This window comes from Halichoerus grypus, chromosome X, assembly GCF_964656455.1.
Source record: "Halichoerus grypus chromosome X, mHalGry1.hap1.1, whole genome shotgun sequence".
NCBI classification, from domain to species: domain Eukaryota; kingdom Metazoa; phylum Chordata; class Mammalia; order Carnivora; family Phocidae; genus Halichoerus; species Halichoerus grypus.
In genome coordinates this window covers 83,670,400-83,690,941 of record NC_135727.1, presented here as the reverse complement: position 1 = coordinate 83,690,941, position 20,542 = coordinate 83,670,400, and the positions used below count along the sequence as shown (strand labels likewise).

At 40.9% G+C, this 20,542-nt stretch overlaps 1 protein-coding gene across 2 annotated transcripts in view; it reads left to right on the top strand.

The window, feature by feature from the left end:
- LOC118549733 (negative regulator of P-body association) overlaps positions 1-13,660 on the top strand; it is a 159,145-nt gene extending 145,485 nt beyond the window's left edge. For both annotated transcript variants that reach the window (XM_078065450.1, XM_078065452.1), the window contains exon 3: positions 13,409-13,660. The gene's annotated coding sequence lies outside the window, so the exon portion shown is untranslated. The remainder of the gene's footprint in view (positions 1-13,408) is intronic.
- The last annotated feature ends 6,882 nt before the right edge of the window (positions 13,661-20,542 follow it).

Genomic DNA, 20,542 nt, shown 5'->3' with positions numbered 1-20,542 from the left:
TCAAATTCCCTATCTCTGTCCTCTTCCTCTGGGGCCCTAATTATTCTAATATTATTTTGGTTTATGGTATTGCTGATCTCTCAAATCCTACCCTCATGATCCAGTAGTTGTTTATCTCTCTTTGTCTCAGCTTCCTTATTTTCCATCACTGTCTTCTATATCACTGACTCTCTCTTCTGCCTTGTTTATCCTAACAGTTAGAGCCTCCATTTTTTATTGAATCTCAGTAATAGCCTTTTTTATTTTGACCTGCTTATATTTTAGTCTTTTATTTCTCCAGTAAGGGATTCTCTAGTGTCTGCTATGCTATTTTCAAGCCTAGCTAATATCTTTATAATTGTTATTTGAATTCTAGTTCCAACATCTTGTATCCATAGTTATTAAACACCTGGCAATGAGTACTGCCTCTTGTTCTCTTTTTTGGGGTTAGTTCTTTGATCTTGTCATTATGTGCAGAAAAGAATAAATGAAAGAGAGGGAAAATAGAAAAATATCAACAACACCAGTAAAATATAACTACGCAAATCAGAAGAGAACAGAAACCAAAAAGAAAGAAAATGAGAATAAAATTAAACAAAGAAGTTTAACACATGAGAACAATAAACTAGATCCTGGGTGTATTTTGGTGTGTTTGTTAGAAGAAACTAGATCCCAAAATAGGAAAGGGAGGAAAAAAAAAATATATATATATATACACAAATGCAAAAATGAAATTGGATACAATGAAAGTAGGCCAAAAATGAAAAAAAATATAAAACATAGGTTTAAATATGAAAATTAAAGAAGGCTTAAAAATAATTAACAAAATAAAAAAATAGATGAAAGGGAAAATAAAATAAGAAATTGAAGGACTAGGGGGAAAGATGGTAGAGGAGTAGGGGACCCTATTTCAACTGGTCCCTGGAATTGAGTTGGATATCTACCAGACCACTCTGAGCACCCACGAAACCAGCCTGAGATGTAAGAAGATCTGGATCTCTACAAACAGAATATCGCAGGTGGTTGGTTTTGAGGTGCGAAGCGGAGAGCCGTGATTCTGCGGGCAGATATTGGAGGATAAACGGCAGCCGGAAGGTGCCTGGACGTGGGGATCCTACACCGCCGGTGACTGACAGCCTCGCGCGCTGCGGGCGGGGCACAGACTCGCAGACCGGTAGCGTCGGGAAAGGACTTTAGGGCAGTCCCTGGGGTGGAAAATCAGACTGATGGGGTCGCACGCTCGTGAACCGCAGCCCCTCTGGACAGAAACCCAGAGCCACGGTCGTGTGCACGCGAAGTGCAGCCTCCGAGACGGAAACCCGGTGCGCCGGGGTCCCGCCGGTGAACTGCAACCCCTGGGGTGGAAACCCCGAGCGGCGGAGTCCCGTGCACGCGAACTGCCGTCCCCGGGACAGAACCCCAAGCGGCGGAGTTGCGCGCGCACGTGAACTGGGAGCGGCTGGCAGCTTTAGAAGCACAAAGGGCAGTGACGCGCCCCAACCTGGAGGCAGGACTGGGAGCGCTGCGGAGGCGCACACAACCCAGGACGCTGCAGTTTATAGCAGCATGGACAGAAACGGAGACACTGTGGCCTGGAGAGCTCACTGAAGAACAGACTGAGGTCTCTGTGCTCTGAGGCAGAGGGTTGGAAACGGTCTCTTCTGCTCTGACTCACGGAAGAGACGCAGAAAGCCGCCAGGGAAAGGCGCCAGAGAACAAAAGCCCCAAAGACTGATTCCCACTGAGCCCATCCCCCACCACAGGGGCGCAGGGCAACTCCGCCCAAACAGGGTTGCCTGAGTAACAGTGCGGCAGGCCCCTCCCCAGAAGACAGGCTGGGAAAACAAGAGGCCAGCAACCCTAAGGTCCCAAGAAAACAGGTGCATCTTGCTTGGGTTCTGGTCAATAATTTGGACTCTATACATTCCCTCAAACACCCATCCACAGAATGACTAGGAGGAGGAGCCCCCAAAACAGAAAAGACTCAGAGATTATGACTTATGCTGCAGATTTACAAATGGATTCAGATATAACCAAGATGTCGGAGATGGAATTCAGGCTAGCAATTGTGAAGACAATGGCTAGAATGGAGAAATCAATTAATGGCAACATAGAGTCTCTAAGGGCAGAAATAAAAGGGGAATTGGAAGAACTTAAAATGCTATCAATGAGATCCAATCCAATCTAGATAATCTAAGAGCTAGGGTAACTGAGAGAGAAGAGAGAATAAGCGACCTGGAAGACAGTATAATAGATAAAAAGGGAAAAGAGGAAGCCAGGGAAAAACAACTCAGAATCCATGAAAATAGAATCAGAGAAATAAGTGACACCATGAGGCATTCCAATGTCAGAATAATTGGAATCCCAGAGGGAGTGGAGAGAGAGAGAGGACCAGAAGATGTATTTGAGCAAATCATAGCTGAGAACTTCCCTAATCTGGGGAATGAAACAAACATTCGCGTCCTAGAGGCAGAGAGGACCCCTTCCAAGATCAAGGAAAACAGGCCAACAACCCGGCATGTAATAGTAAAACTTGCAAATCTTAGAACCAAGGAAACCATCTTAAGGGCAGTTAGGGGAAGAGATTCCTTACGTACAGAGGGAGGAACATCAGAATAACGTCAGACCTATCCACACAGACCTGGCAAGCCAGAAAGGCCTGGCAAGACATATTCAGGGTACTAAATGAGAAGAACATGCAGCCAAGAATACTTTATCTGGCAAGGCTTTCATTTAGAATGGATGGAGAGATGCAGAGCTTCCACGACCGGCAGAAGATGAAAGAATATGTGACCACTAAGCCGGCCCTGCAAGAAATATTAAGGAGGGTTCTATAAAAGGAGAAAGACCCCAAGAGTGATCTACAACAGAAATTTACAGGGACAATCTATAAAAACAACGTCTTCACAGGCAACATGATGACAATTAATTCATATCTTTCAATAATCACTCTCAACGTGAATGGCCTAAACGCTCCCATAAAACGGCACAGGGTTGCAGATTGGATAAAAAGACAGGACCCATCCATATGCTGTCTACAAGAGACTCATTTTGAAAAAAAGATACATCCAGACTGAAAGTGAAGGGATGGAGATCTATCTTCCATGCCAGCGGGCCTCAAAAAAAAGCTGGGGTAGCAATTCTTATATCAGACCAATTAGATTTTAAACTAAAGTCTGAATTAAGAGACACAGAAGGACACTATATCATTCTTAAAGGGTCTATCCAACAAGAAGATCTAACAGTTGTAAATATCTATGCCCCCAACGTGGGAGCAGCCATCTACATAAGCCCACTGTTAACCAAAATAAAGAGTCATATTGAGAACAATACGTTAATTGTAGGAGACCTCAATACTCCACTCTCAGCAATGGACAGATCATCTAAGCAGAAAATCAACAAGGAAACAAGAGCTTTGAATGATACATTGGACCACATGGACCTCATAGATATTTACAGAACATTCCACTCTAAAACAACAGAATACTCATTCTTCTCGAGCGCACATGGAACTTTCTCCAGAGTAGACCATATACTGGGTCACAAATCAGGTCTCAACCAATACCAAAAGATTGAGATTATTCCCTGCATATTCTCAGACCACAATGCTTTAAAACTGGAACTCAATCACAAGAAAAAAATTGGCAGAAATTCAAACACTTGGAGGCTAAAGACCACTCTGCTCAAGAATGTTTGGGTCAACCAGGACATCAAATAGAACTTAAACAGTTCATGGAAATCAATGAGAACGAAAACACATCGGTCCAAAACTTATGGGATACAGCAAAGGCAGTCCTATGGGGGAAATACATAGCCATCCAAGCCTCACTCAAAAAATAGAAAAACCCCGAATTCACCAACTAACTCTACACCTTAAAGAAGTAGAGAAAAAGCAACAAGCGATGCCTAAACCATGCAATAGAAAAGAAATAATAATAGAGCCAAAAATCAATGAATTAGAAACCAGAAACACAGTAGATCAGATCAATGAAACTAGAAGTTGGTTCTTTGAAAGAATTAATAAGATTGATAATCCACTGGCCAGACTTATCCAAAACAAAAGAGAAAGGACCCAAATTAATAAAATTATGAATGAAAGGGGAGAGATCACGACTAAGACCAAGGCAATAGAAACAATTATTAGAAATTATTATCAACAACTATATGCCAATAAACTGAGCAATCTGGATGAAATGGAGGCCTTCCTGGAAACCTATAAGCTGCCAAGACTGAAACAGGAAGAAATAGACAACCTGAATAGGCCAATAACCAGTAACGAGATTGAAGCAGTGATCAAAAACCTCCCAAAAAACAAGAATCCAGGGCCTGATGGATTCCCTGGGGAATTCTACCAAACTTTCAAAGAAGAATTAATACCTACTGAAGCTGTTTCAAAAAATAGAAACAGAAGGAAAACTTCCAAACTCATTCTTTAGGCCAGCATTACCTTAATCCCCAAACCAGGCAAAGACCCCATCAAAAAGGAGAATTTCAGACCGATATCCCTGATGAATATGGATTCCAAAATCCTCAACAAAATCTTAGCTAATAGGATCCAACAATACATTCAAAGGATCATCCACCACGACCAAGTGGGATTTATCCCCGGGATGCAAGGGTGGTTCAACATTCGCAAATCAATCAATGTGATGGAGCACATTAATAAGAGGAGGGAGAAGAACCATATGGTCCTCTCAGTTGATGCAGAAAAAGCATTTGACAAAATACAGCATACTTTCCTGATTTAAACTCTTCATAGTATAGGGATAGAGGGAACATTCCTCAAACTCATAAAATCCATCTATGAAAAACCCACAGCGAATACCATCCTCAATGGGGAAAGGCTGAGAGCCTTTCCCTTACGATCAGGAACACATCAAGGATGCACACTCCCTCCACTATTGTTCAACATAGTACTAGAAGTCCTAGCAACAGCAATCAGACAACAAAAAGAAATAAAAGGTATTCAAATTGGCAAAGAAGAAGTCAAACTCTCTCTTTTCGCAGACGACATGATACTTTATGTGGAAAATCCAAAAGACTGCACCCCCAAATTACTAGAACTCATCCAGCAATTCAGTAATGTGGCAGGATACAAAATCAATGCACAGAAATCAGTTGCTTTCTTATACACTAACAACGCAACTGTAGAAAGGGAAATTAGAGAAACGATTCCATTTACAATAGCACCAAAAAACATAAGATACCTCGGAATAAACCTAACCAAAGAGGTAAAGGATCTATACTCTAGGAACTACAAAACACTCATGAAAGAAATGGAAGAAGACACAAAAAGATGGAAAAATATTCCATGCTCATGGATCGGAAGAATAAACTTTGTTAAAATGTCTACGCTACCCAAAGCAATCTATACCTTCAACGCCATGCCGATCAAAATTCCAATGACATTTTTCAAAGTGCTGGAACAAACAATCCTAAAATTTGTATGGAATCAGAAAAGACCCCGAATCACGAAGGAAATTTTGAAAAAGAAAAACAAAGCTGGGGGCATCACGTTGCCCGATTTCAAGCTATATTACAAAGCTGTGATCACCAAGACAGCATGGTACTGGCACAAAAACAGACATACAGACCAATGGAACAGAATAGAGAACCCAGGTATGGACCCTCAACTTTATGGTCAAATAATCTTTGACAAAGCAGGAAAAAACATGCAATGGAAAAAAGACAGTCTTTTCTGTCTTTTGGTGAAATGGTGAAAGACACCATTCAATAAATGGTGCTGGGAAAATTGGACAGCCACATGCAGAAGAATGAAACTCGACCATTCCCTAACACCATTCACAAAGATAAACTCAAAGTGGATGAAAGACCTCAATGTGAGACAGGATTCCTTCAAAATCCTCGAGGAGAACATAGGCAGTAATCTCTTTGACATTGGCCACAGCAACTTCTTTCAAGATACATCTCCAAAAGCTAGTGAAACAAAAGCAAAAATGAACTTTTGGGACTTCATCAAGATCAAAAGCTTCTGCACAGCAAAGGAAACAGTCAAGAAAACAAAGAGGCAACCCACAGAATGGGAGAAGATATTTGCAAATGACACTACGGATAAAGGGCTGGTATCCAAGATCTATAAAGAACTTCTCAAACTCAACACCCAAAAAACAAATAATCAAGTCAAAAAGTGGGCAGAAGAGATGAACAGACACTTCTCCAAAGAAGACATACAAATGGCTAACAGACACATGAAAAAATGTTCATCATCATTAGCCATCAGGGAAATCCAAATCAAAACCACATTGAGATACCACCTTACACCAGTTAGAATGGCAAAAATGGACAGGGAAAGAAACAACAAATGTTGGAGAGGTTGTGGAGAAAGGGGAACCCTCTTACACTGTTGGTGGGAATGCAAGTTGGTAGAGCCACTTTGGAAAACAGTGTGGAGGTTCCTCAAAAATTTAAAAATAGAGCTACCCTATGACCCAGCAATTGCACTCCTGGGTATTTACCCCAAAGACACAGATGTAGTGAAAAGAAGGGTCATATGCACCCCAATGTTCATAGCAGCAATGTCCGCAATAGCCAAACTGTGGAAAGAGCCGAGATGCCCTTCAACAGATGAATGGATAAAGAAGATGTGGTCCATATATACAATGGAATATTACTCAGCCATCAGAAAAGATGAATACCCAACTTTTACATCAACATGGATGGGACTGGAGGAGATTATGCTAAGTGAAATAAGTCAAGCAGAGAAAGTCAATTATCATATGGTTTCACTTATTTGTGGAACATAAGGAATAACATGGAGGACATTAGGAGAAGGAAGGGAAAAATGGGCAGGGGGAATTGGAGGGAGAGATGAACCATGAGAGACTATGGACCTGAGAAGGAAACATGGTTTTAGAGGGGAGGGGGGAGGGGGTGTTGGTTAGCCCGGTGATGGTATTAAGGAGGGCATGTACTGCATGGAGCACTGGGTGTTATACGAAAACAATGGATCGTGGATCACTACATCGAAAACTAATGATGTATTGTATGGTGACTAACATAACATAATAAAATTTTAAAAAAAGATATATTTTTATTAATAACATCATAAAAAAAAAGAAATTGAATGACTAAAGAATGATAATGACACCAGAGAAATATACACTACACAAATCAGAAGAGAACAGAAACCATAAAGAAATAAAAGGAAATAATGAGAATAAAATCATACAGGAAGTTGAACAGAACAGAACAATAAAATAGATCCTGGGTATATTTTGGTCTGTTTGTTATAAGAATCTAGATCCCAAAATATGAAAGAATGAAAAACTCATATATAAATGAAGTTGAATACAATGAAAGGAAGCCAAAAATGAAATATTTACTTCGTTTATTTATTTACCATAAGTGTAAAAATGAAAATTAAAAAGGACTTTTTTTTTAAAGATTTTATTTATTTATTTGAGAGAGAGAATGAGATAGAGAGAGCATGAGAGGGGGGAGGGTTAGAGGGAGAAGCAGGCTCCCTGTTCAGCAGGGATCCCGATGCGGGACTCGATCCCGGGACTCCAGGGTCATGACCTGAGCCGAAGGCAGTCGCTTAACCAACTGAGCCACCCAGGCGCCCTGAAAAGACTTTAAAAGTAGGTGATAAAATAAGAAAATAGCTGAAAAGGAATATAAAATATAAAACTGAAGGATTAAAAATAAGAAGAAAAAAACGCGAAGGATATATACTTCTTACCCCAAGAGCTGGAGTTCTACAGTTCTGTTTGATTGGTAAACTTGGTATTAGCTGGAAGTTCCTGCTGGTTTTCTGGGGGAAGGCCCTGTTGAACTGATTCTCAGGAGTATTTGTTCAGGTGGAATTCATCCCCCCCCCCCTTGCCAGGGGGCCGGACTTAGTGTAAGCCACTCCAGAGTTGGTGTTGGAGATGAAAATTTCGGCACCCTGATCTCTAGCCTTGGAGCTGATAGTTCACACCCTTTACTCTTCAGTGAGCTCTAACAGAAAAGCAGTCAATTGCTCCTGTCTCCTTGGTTTCTGTCTGAACTCTGTTCACCCAGCCTGTGATGGAGCGTTTTTATCTCAGGCACATGACCCCATTGCGAGTATCCAAACTTTATGGACCCCTGTGGCAAGCACCCATGCAGTTCCTCCTGGGGGTGGGAGGGGGGGTCTCCCCGTGGTTCTGCCTCTTGCTGGGCCCCTGCTCCAAGTGTGGTCACAGAACTGCACAGTAGTTCACAGTTTATGGCAACATGGAGCAGAAAGCTGGCACCTGGGCTCGCTGTTTGCAACCAGCTTCCCAGCTCCCATACCTGGGAACTCTGCCACACTCAGGCACCCCTGTTATTTTTGTGACCCCAGGGATCCTGAGACCACGCTGTCCCACCTGGGATTCTGCCCTGCTCCACCTCCTGAGCGCCTTTCAGGCAAACTTCTAAAAGTTCCAATTTTGCACTCTGCTTCTTTTAACAATTTTGGGTACCTGGCTTAGGAGGCTCCCTCTCCCCATGGTTTATTTTCTGATATATTGCCTCAGATTCACGTCTCTGCACCTACTCCCTTGCAAAAAGTGTTTGCTTTTCTATTTGTAGAATTATAACAATTCTTTTCTCAGATCTCCAGTTGGTTTTGCAGGTGTTCAAAATGATTTGATAACTATGTAGCTGATTTCCAGGGACCAGGCAAAATTAGGGTCCCCTACTCCTCTGCCATCTTCCCAACCCTCTTTCTCTTTACTTATGTTTTGATTAGATCTCTGTCTGTGACCTTTTCTTGTTCTTTCTCTTGGGATGAATTTCTCCTTCTTGGCATTTTGTCTATGTTTCCGTCTTCTCTTTGTTAGAATATCATGTGTGTTTCCTGCTCCTGAAGGTAATGGTTTTATGAAAAAGCAGTCATATAATATCCAGGGCCTGGCTCTTCATGAAGTGTCTCTGGTGTGTGCTGTGTGTCCTCTGCTGCTGTTTTGGCTGTCCTATCATTCAGGTCAGTCCTCAGCAGAGGTTCTCCTTCCCTGCAGTGGGCATTGTTTAGACCTTGGCCAGAGTGTTGGGAGTTTTAAGTAGAGTGTACTCTGTTCTGCTTTTTAAAGAAGACCTGATTCTATTTCCGCTAGAACTGAAGATTTGCAGAACTCTATGGTCAGTAGACATGGTGCATGTGGTGGTGTGTGCTGGTCTTCTGTTGAAGGTTCCCACTGCTTTGTTCATTAGGCACACTTGCCTGAAAAAACAGTACCAGCAGAGTTCAGGGTGGTGAGAGTTGGTATAAATAGGTTAGGCAGCCAGTGTCGATGCTGTGGTGTTTACTGAAGTTTATTTATGTTGATGGGTGGGGGAGGGAAATGGCACCATTCCACTCCTTTGTCCTCAGAGATGGGAATCCATTCTCGCTGATCTCAGGTAATCTCTCCCAGAAGAATGAATTATTTCACCTCATGTATCCTTGGTATTTTTCAGATCACTGTTTTCACACTGTCTCCTGGTTGCTTGCCTGCCTTCAGCAGCATAGTGCCCTTTGGATTCTATAACAGCCAAGCCTGCTGACTTAAAACTCCAGACTTTAGGGATCTGATATCGTGGGGACCTATGCTGGTCTTCTGGAGGAGTGTCTCACCATACTGGGACTGATGCAGTTTTGACCCAGAAGGGCAGTCACACCCAAGGGCAGGGGTGTGGGATTTGGAGCAATGCAGGCTAAATTGCCAGTGTCCAGGTTAGTTGCCCTCAGCAGGTATCTCTGTGCCTATGCTTAGAGGCAGTGGTATGAAATGGTACCTGCCAGCTCCTTTGTTCCAGAGAGGCAATGCCTCCTCTCACAGATGTGCTCCAAGAAGAGTGAACAGTCTCTCCCTGTGCACCTTAGTCAATCCTCAGATTGTACCCTGTGCTCCAGGGTTGCTTGCCTGCCCTCTTTCCTGGGAATAGAGCAGTGCCCTCAAGTCTCAATCCCAGCCAAGCCCACAGACCTTTAAAACTCCAGTCTTTGAGCCCTACTGGTTACAAAAACTTATGAAAGTCAGCCTCCCTCGTTTTCCCAGCCAATGGCTTTGGGGAAGTGTTCTTCTTGTGCATATCCCTGTGTGCTCCACTCTCTTTTGCTTTTCTCTTAGACTAGGCCTTTCTCCCCAACACAGCTCCAGTGATCTGTTTCTCCCCAAATCCTTGTCTCCACCTTCCTCTATGTGGCCTCTCTCCACCTCTTGGTTGTGCAGTTTGCTCTGCCAGTCCACAGGTCAATTTCTTGGGTATTCAGAATGATTTTATAGTTATCTAGCTGTGTTTGAAGGATGAGGCTACCCTAGGGTCCTCCTTACTATGCTGACATCTTAGCTCTGGTTCCTGTTTTTTTTTTTTTTTTTTTTTTTAAGTTTTCTATGTCTTTGTTGAACTTTTCACTTTTTTTCATGAATTGTTTTCCTAATTTTATTTAGTTGTCTATTGTGTTGTCTTATAGTTCTGTAAATTTCTTTAAGAGGATTCTTCTGAATTCTTGATCTGACAATTCAGAGATTTCCATTTCTTTAGAGGCACTATATTAGTTTCCTTTGTTGCTATTATGTTTCTTTAATGATTTGTGATTCTTGTGGCCTTGTATTGGTGCCTGTGCATTTGAAGAAGTAAGCATCTCTTCTATTTTTTACATACTTCCTTTTGCAAGAAAATCTCTTTACCAGTCAACCTGTTCAGAGATTCTGGTTGGCCCTTTTAGTGGAGTCTTGGGTAGTCTTGCAGGTGGAGTCCTCCAGCAGACAGGTCTGATTCTCCAGGCCTAGTGCTTGGGTCTAGAGGGATTGACCTGGAACCTGTGTCCCTGGGAATGGACTGGTGTTTGTGTATGATGGGTGGGCCTGGTGTCGGGGTCCACTGTAAAGGGCGTCAGGATTCTAGGTTAATAGGAACCACACTAGAGTCTGTGTCTTTGATATTTGGCCTAGCACTGGGGCTGACCATCAGCCTGGGAGCTGGCCTAGAGCCTAGATCTTCTGGGGGCAAGCCTGGTGCTGTGGTTAACCCAGAGCCATGGCATTAGCCAGGAGTCTAGGACTGCAGGTGATGGCTTAGTGATTTGATCTGCAGGGGATGGCCTGGTGCTGGGTGTGGTTGGGACCCAGATTCCACAAGAGGTTGTTTGGTAGCTGATTCTGATGGGGCTTGCCCAGTGCTAGGGCAGTTTGTGGGTCGGGAGCAAGAGGAGCCAGTCAAAAGTCTGGGTCCATGGGGGCTACCATATCATGGGGTGGGTTTTGACATTAGGTTTCTGGGGACCAGCCTGGCACAGTGGAGGGTCAGGTTCTAGGTCCATGAAACCCTATCTGATGCTAAGAGAAGCTTGGTGCCTTGTGCAGCAGGAGATGGTCTAGAGGCTGTGTCTCTGGGAAGTGGTCTGGAGGGTGTGTCCACAGGGGTTGACAAGGTGCTGTGGTGGGCCAGGAGACTGGGTCTCTAGGAGCTTGTCTGGGTCCTGTGTCTTTGTGGGCCACCTTGGCACTAGAGTGGGCTAGGTACCTGGGTCCTTGGGAACCTACCTGGTGCCTGGGGCCATGGGGGCTGGCCTGGCACTGATTTAGGCCTTATGATTGGGTCCGTAGTGAATTCAGGTATTCATGTAACTCTCTTTCCTCCATGGGAACAGTGTCTCTGTGCTAGGCTGCCATCATTTCGGGGTAATTTGAGAGTCTTTGCTACCCTTTTTAGTGCATCTTTTTCTATGTCTGTACTCCACCCTGGTGCTTTAATCCCTCACCTGGAACCTTCAGCTCCTGGAAAGGTGTGTTTTTGTATGGATTGCCACTCAAATTGATGTTTCTGTGAGGGGAGGAGCATTGGAAACTTCTATACTGTCAACTTGCTGATGTCACTACCACCTCAGACTTTCAACATTTGTTAACCTTGGAAATTGGGAAGGGAGTTTGTTGGGAGATATTATTAATATCTTTATACATTTCACATTGTTTCCCTTGTTTGAATATCTATTACCTTGAAAATAAAATATTTTTATATACAACACTCAACTTTTATGATCAGAGACATCATAAACAAACTTAGAAAACAATTTGTATACAATGTGATAACACTTCAAAGACATATTATGGATACATTAGTTTCCAAAATGTACAAAACACTAATATAGTAATACAAAAACACAAATAACTCAATAGAAAAAGAGAGTTCTTAGAAGTTCAAAATATGAATGTCCAATAATAAATTGATTTCGTGACTATCATGGAAATATCATTCAATATGAGATACCACTTTTAGCCAGTCATACTTCCAATAATCAAAGTCTTCATAATCTTCAGTTTTAAGAAGAATGTGGTGAAATATACACTGTCTATGAGAGTGTAATTTTTAATACAATACAATATCAAAACTTTAATGTGTATGCTCTTTAATACATATTTTATTTATGAAAACTATGAAAACATTCCTACATATGAATAAATACACTTTGTTGTTTGCAATAAAGAAAAGTTGTATGTATACTAAGTGCTTTTTAAGAGAGGAATGCTAAATAAATTATTCTGTTATGCAATGTAATATCGTGAGGCAGTTGAAATATTGGGAAAGTTATATTTTGATACAGAAAATCATTGTGACATTAAGTGGATCAAAACAATTAGCGGAATAGTAAGTATGGTATGATTTAACTTATATTCAAAACCTCTTATCTAAAGCTTTATATTACTGTAAATACTATTGCTGTGTACATTTAAACGCATAAAGAAAAGTCTAGGAAGAACTTATACTTGTGTTGTCTTCTGGAGATAGACTGAAGAAAGGCAGAAGTTTGTTGGCAAAAGTTTTGTGTATGGTGTTTGGATTACATACAGTTCCATTATATTCATGTATCACTTGTGTAAATAAATATGGGATGCCTGGGTGTCTCAGTCGGTTAAGGGTCTACCTTTGGCTCAGGTCATGATCCCAGGATCCTGGAATTGGGTCCTGCATTGGGCTCCTTGCCCGGCGGGGAGCCTGCTTCTCCCTCTGCCACTCCTCCTGCTTGTGCCCTCTCTCTCTGACAAATAAATGAATAAAATCTTAAAAAAATAAATACAGATCTTCTAAGGAACATAAGAATATGTTGAAGGCTAAGAGGGTCAACATGGGGCCAGCTGATCAGTTAAGGAAGCCTATAAAAATGAGAAACACAGAGAAAGACATTCCAGCACTTTTCTTAAGGAAAAACTCCTAGGGTGATGGAAAGATCTGGTCTATGTGACAGATGAATCTTCACTGTGCAGTCAGACTCATCAGATATAAAGCAAGATGCCAGTTACCAGCATCCTATGCCTTACATTTTATGTTTGTGAAGAAATGCTCTAATAATTCTGTTTTTCTTGTAATCCACCTAGAAGGGAAAGTGTGTTATCTTCTCAACAGTCATATCTGACCTGTATGATACTTGCATTTCTCAATATAAATTAATAAATTCTCCTTCTGTGTTTATATCTTTCAGTCTTATGATATAATCAGCATAATTTCACCTCCTGAATTTGGATGAATTCTGGGACATAACCAAGATCAGGCTGTAGACGTCTAAGATTGAAGGCCATGGCCTGGATTCTAGTGAACTCACCAAGGCAAATGACCCCTGTGAGATGGTGCTGCAGCAGCCAATCAATGCTATCTTTTGTGACACTCAGTCCTTGCTGTGTAACTTTGAATTCCTATAAATCCATTAAGGTCCCAATAAATTTTGTCTCTCATTGCTCTGTTAGTTCTATATGACTACCATCTAGTAAATTGTGAGTTTTTAGTAAATGTTTTATAATAACACCAAATACAAAATATTACTAAAATTGTTGTCAAAATATGACTTTTTTTCCCCTACAGATGACCATCTACTCATTTTTTGTAGTGTGAAAATATCAGGGAAGTGTGTGGGGGATATAAAGGGTAAAATCTGAAAAAGAATTAAATTCCCAGTACATTCTCCTCACTTTACTATTTCTATTCTATCTATCTATTCTATGGTACTTCTTATTCTTCTACATATTAACTATTTTCCTGGTCAAAATGGTTGATGTGCTTGCTTTTTGTAATATTCCACTTTACTTCTAAAATGCTCTATATTAAAAAAATAGCGTGTCTCAGTTGAAAGCATTTATGAAAGTTAGAACTTCCAGGGAAGATGGTGGAGTAGGAGGATCATAGGCTTACCCCATCCCATGGATACAGCTAGAAAACATCCACATCAGTATAAATAATGCAGAAAATGACCCAAACACTGGAAGAACAGACTCTCCACAGCTTAATGTAATGAGGTCACATCGAAAAATGGAGTAAGGATGGAGATGTAGTTGGGAGACAAATTGGCCCATGGGACTGTCTGAAGGAGGGAGGGAGGCTTCAAGCGTGGAGAGGGGAGAGGAGCAGACCCCACACAAGGCATGAAGAACCATCACTAGGAAGACGAATCCCTATAACATTTGGCTTTGAAAACCAGAGTGACATAACCTCACAAGTTCTTACTATCAGTGGGACGGAATACCTGGAACTTTAAAAATCAGCCAGCTTGGCTCTTGTAGAGCCAGGAAGTGATAGGAAACTGAGTTGCTGCCCTTAATGGGACAGCACAACAGTTCTGCTGAGATACAGCATAGAAGCAGCAGTTTGAAAAATACTTGGGGTATATGAGAGGGAGATTTGTTTACTAATCTCAGAGTGTATGCTGGAAGAGTAGGGATCTTCAGGAGACATCTAAGAACAAAAGAGCTGGCGAGCACCATTTCTCTTCCTCACCCTCCAGCCTAGATACACAGACCAGGGCAGAGCAGACACTCTTCACCTAGCTTGCTAAGAGTGTACCATGCCCCCATGCTCTTCTGCAGATCTGTCCCCTCCAGCCCAGCCCCAGAAGGTATTTTCCAGGGTGGCTGCAAGTTTCCACCTACAGTGGACCTGCATGGACCTTAATGGCACCATGCGCCCTGCCCTATATTCTCTTGAAGACCCAACCTATCCAACATACTCTTGACAAGAGACCATCAAAGTGGCACCACAAACATGGCATGTGCAAGGAGCCCCAACAGGGCAAGAACCACCCCAAAGTGACTCCTGACCCAAGGAGAGGGGAAGGAAACCCCACACAATGGTTTGACTGCATCCCCAACAGTTAGGATAGGGCAAACATATGTTCTGACTCCAGGCCCCACCCACCAATGAAACCTTCTCAAAAGACAACACAAGGAGAGCATCTGTAGTTGGGTGCCACTACAGCTCTGGCAAACACCACGTCTAACCTAACAAGCCCAAAGCTGCCTTAGACTGGCCCACTAACAACACAGAAAAAAACCCTGCCTATGACAGGCCAAGAAAGGCATTGCAGATGGCTGGACTGAAGGCAAATGAGGCTTAGCCACAATAGTAGGGCACACACAATGCACAAGGGAGACACCCCTGAAGTACCAGGTTCTCATGAACAGGGGACATTGCACTGCAGAACACTATAGGACCTCTTCTTGATAAGGCCATTACTATCAAGAGCAGGAGACATAGCTGAAATTCTGCCATAGAGAAACAGATGAAGAGAGACAAAATGAGGAGATAGAGGAATATGTCCCAAATGGAAGAACAAGATAAAATCAAAGCAGGAGAGCTAAAACAAACAAACAACAACAACAAAAAGAACCCCAAAAAACCTGAAATAAGTAATATGCCTGACAGAGAATTTAAAGTAATGGTCACAAAGATATTCACTGGACTTGAGAAAAGAATAGAGGACCTCAGTGAGACACTCAACAAAGAGGTAGAAAACATAAAAAAGAACCAACCAGAAATTAAGATCTCAGTAACCGAAATTTACACCAGAAGGGATAAATATTAGACAAGAGGAAGCAGAAGAACAGGTGAGTGACTTGGAGGACAGAGTAATGAAAAACAAGCTGAACAAGAGAAAGAAAAAAATAAAAAAGAAAATAGATTAAAGGGACTTGGTGACATAATAAAGTGTAACATTCACATTATAGCAATCCCAGAAGAGAGAAAAGGGGGCATAAAATTTATTTGAAGAAAACAAACATCCAGATCCAAGAAGAACTGAGACCCCCCCCCCCAAAATTGCCCAAGGATGTCCACGCCAAGACAGATAATATTTAAAATGGCAAAAAGTAGTGATAAAGAGAGAATTTTAAAAGGAGCAAAAGAAAACAGTTAAGTACAAGGGAAACCCCATAGGGGTATCAGTGGATTGTTCAGCAGAAACTTTGCAGGCCAGAAGAAAGTGGCATGATATAGTAAAAGTGCTGAAAGAAAAAACAAAAACAAAAATGGCAACCAGAGTACTCTATCCAGTAAGGCTATCATTCAGAACAGAAGGAGAGAGAGAAAAAAAAAATTCCTAGACAAAGTAAAAGGAACTCATCACCACTAAACCAGCCTTACCAAATGTTAAAGAAGATTCTGAGTGGAAAGGAAAATTGTTAAGTAGAAGTTAAAAAAAAAAAAAGGCACAACATTGGTAAAATTATATCTATAAAAATCTGTTAAGGCATTCACAGTATAAAGATGTTAAAATGAAAACATGCATAAAATGTAGGGGGCAGTGTTAAAAAATTAGTACATTTAAAATAGTTCAAACTTAAGTGGCCATCAATTTAATATAAATTACTATATGCATAGAATGTTATATATAAGCCTAATGGTAACTACAAATCAAAAACTTGTCAAAAAATAAAGGAGATGGAAGTCAAGCATATCACTATAAAAACCATAAAACCACATGAAAAGGGAAGGAAAGAACAGAGAACTAAAAAAAAAAAAAGCCATAAAACAAGAAACAAAATGGCAGTAAGTGCATCCCTATCAATAATTACTTTGTGTATATGGATGAAATGCTTCAATTAAAACACATAAGGTGATTGAATGGATAAAAAACCAAGACCCATCTATATCCTGGCTTCAACCGATTCACTTAAGACCTAAGGACACATGATGGCTGAAATCAAAATGATAATAAGAAAAGCATTTAACATGCAAATGGAAGTGAAAGGATAGCAATACTGGAAAAAATAGACTTTAAAACAAATACTGTAACAAGAAACAAAGAAAGACACTACATAATGATAATCACAATAGTCAAACAAGAAGATATTTATGTACCCAACATGGGAGCACCCAAATTCATAAAGCAACTATTAACATAAAAAGGAAAAAAAACATCTATAGTAATACAGGAAGAGTATGGAACTTTGACACCAATAGAAACAGATGAAGACACCAAACATATCAATGGATAGATCATCGAGATACGAAAATATATACTTCACCTCTTTGGTTAGGTTTATTCCAAGGTGTCTTATGGTTTTTGGTGCTATTCTAAATGGAATCGATTCCTTAATTTCTCTTTCTACAATTACATTATTAGTGTATAGGAAAGCAACTGGTTTCTGTGCATCGATTTTGTATCCTGCCACATTACTGAATTGCTGGATGAGTTCTAGTAATTTAGAGATAGAGTCATTTGGGTTTTCCACATAAAGTATCATGTCGTCTGCGAAAAGAGAGAGTTTGACTTCTTCTTTGCCAATTTGAATACATTTTATTTCTTTTTGTTGTCTGATTGCTGTTGCTAGGATTTCTAGTACTACGTTGAACAATAGTGGCGAGAGTGGGCATCCTTGTCGTGTTCCTGATCTTAAGGGAAAGGCTCTCAGCTTTTCCTCATTGAGGATGATATTCGCTGTGGGCTTTTCATAGATGGTTTTTATGAACTTGAGGAATGTTCCCTCTATCCCTACACTCTGAAGAGTTTTAATGAGGAAAGGATGCTGTATTTTGTCAAATGCTTTTTCTGCATCAATTGAGAGGACCATATGGTTCTTCTCTCTCCTCTTATTAATGTGTATGTGAATGTTGAAACACCCTTGATTGATATGTGAATGTTGAAACACCCTTGCATCCTGGCAATAAATCCCACTTGGTTGTGGTGGATGACCCGTTTAATGTACTGTTGGATCCTATTAGCTAGGATTTTGTTGAGAATTTTGGAATCCATTTTCATCAAGGATAATCGTCTGAAATTCTCCTTTTTGATGGGGTTTTTACCTGGTTTGGGGATCAAGATAATGCTTGCCTCATAGAATGAGTCTGGAAGTTTTCTTTCTGTTTCTATTTTTTGAAACAGCTTCAGGAGAATAGGTATTATTTCTTCTTTGAATGTTTGGTAGAATTCCCCAGGGAATCCAACAGGTCCTGGACCCTTGTTTTTTGGAGGTTTTTTTTTTTTTTTTTTTTTTTAAAGATTTTATTTATTTATTTGACAGAGAGAGACACAGTGAGAGCAGGAACACAAGCAGGCGGAGTAGGAGAGGGAGAAGCAGGCTTCCCGCGTAGCAGGGAGCCCGATATGGGACTCGATCCCAGGACCCTGGGATCATGACCTGAGCCGAAGGCAGACGCTTAACGACTGAGCCACCCAGGCGCCCTTTTTGGAGGTTTTTGATCACTGCTTCAATGTTGTTACTAGTTATTGGTCTATTCAGGTTGTCAAATTCTTCCTGTTTCAGTCTTGGTAGTTTATAAGTATCCAGGAAGGCATCCATTTCTTCCAGGTTGCTTAATTTATTGGCATAGAGTTGTTGATAATAATTTCCAATAATTGTTTCTATTTCCTTGGTATTAGTTGTGATCTCTCCCCTTTCATTCATAATTTTATTAATTTGCATCCTTTCTCTTTTCTTTTGGATAAGTCTGGCTAGTGGTTTATCAATCTTACTAATTCAAAGAACAAGCTTCTAGCTTCATTGATCTGCTCTACTGAATTTCTGGTTTCTAGTTCATTGATCTCTGCTCTAATCTTAATTCTCTTTTAATGCATGGCTTAGGCATCATTTGTTGTTTTCCTCCAGTTCTTTAAGGTGTAAAATTAGTTGGTGAATTGGGGATTTTTCTATTTTTTTGAGTGAGGCTTGGATGGCTATGTATTTCCCCCTTAGGACCTTTGCTGTATCCCATAGGTTTTGGACCTATGGCCTGTTTTCCTTGATCTTAGGAGGGGTCCTCTCTGCCTCTAGGACTTGAATGTTTGTTTCATTCCCCAGATTAGGGATGATCCCATACAGCCTTTGCTGTATCCCATAGGTTTTGGACTGATGTGTTTTCCTTCTCATTGGTTTCCCTGAATTGTTTAAGTTCTTTGATTTCCTGGTTGACCCAAACGTTCTTAAGCAGAATGGTCTTTAGCTTCCAAGTGTTTGAATTTCTTCCAATTTTTTTCTTGTGTTTGTGTTCCAGTTTCAAAGCACTGTGGTCTGAGAATATGCAGGGAATAATCTCAATCTTTTGGTATCGGTTGAGACCTGATTTGTGACCCAGTATGTGGTTTATTCTGGAGAAAGTTCCATGTGTGCTTGAGAAGAATGAGTATTCTGTTGTTTTAGGGTGGAATCTTCTGTATATATCTATGAGGTCCATCTGGTCCAGTGTGTCATTCAAAGCTCTTGTTTCTTTGTTGATTTTCTGCTTAGATGATTTTCCTGTTAATAGTCTCCTACTATTAACATATTATTATCAATATGTCTCTTTATTTTGGTTAACAGTTGGCTTATGTAGTTGGCTGCTCCCATGTTGGGGGCATAGGTATTTACAATTGTTAGATCCTCTTGTTGGATAGACACTTTAAGCATGATATAGTGTCCTTCTGTACCTATAACTACAGTCTTTAGCTTAAAATCTAATTTGTCTTGTATGAGAATTGCTACGCCAGCTTTCTTTTGAAATCCATTGGCATGAAAAATGGTTCTCCATCCCTTCACATTGAGATACCACCTTATACTAGTTAGAATGGCAAAAATTGACAAGGCAAGAAACACAAACATTGGAGAGGTTGTGGAGAAAGGGGAACCCTCTTACACTGTTGGTGGGAATGCAAGTTGATACAGCCACTTTGGGAAACAGTTTGGAGGTGTCTCAAAAAGTTAAAAGTAGAGCTACCCTATGACCCAGCAATTCCACTACTGGGCATTAGTCCAAAGATACAGATGTAGGGAAAAGAAGGGCCATACGCACCCCAATGTTCATAGCAACAATGTCCGCAATAGCCAAACTGTGGGAAGAGCCGAGATGCCCTTCAACAGATGAATGGATAAAGCAGATGTGGTCCATATATCCAATGGAATATTACTCAGCCATCTGAAAGGATGAATACCCAACTTTTGCATCAACATGGATGGAATTGGTGGAGATTATGCGAAGTGAAATAAGTCAAGCAGAGAAAGTCAATTATCATATGGTTTCACTTATTTGTGGAACATAAGGAATAACATGGAGGACATTAGGAGAAGGAAGGGAAAAATGAAGGGGGGGAAATTGGAGGGGGAGGTGAACCATGAGAGACAATGGACTCCAGGAAACAAACTCAAGATTTTAGAGGGGAGGGGGGTGGGGGGATGCGTTAGCTCTGTGATGGGTATTAACGAGTGCACATATTGCATGGAGCACTGAGTGTCATACACAAACAATGAATCATGGAACACTGCATCAAAAACTAATGATGTACTGTATGGTGACTAACATAACATAATTAAAAAAAAATCATCCAGATAGAAAAATAGCAAAGATACAGTAGCTTTGAATGGCACATTCTACCAGA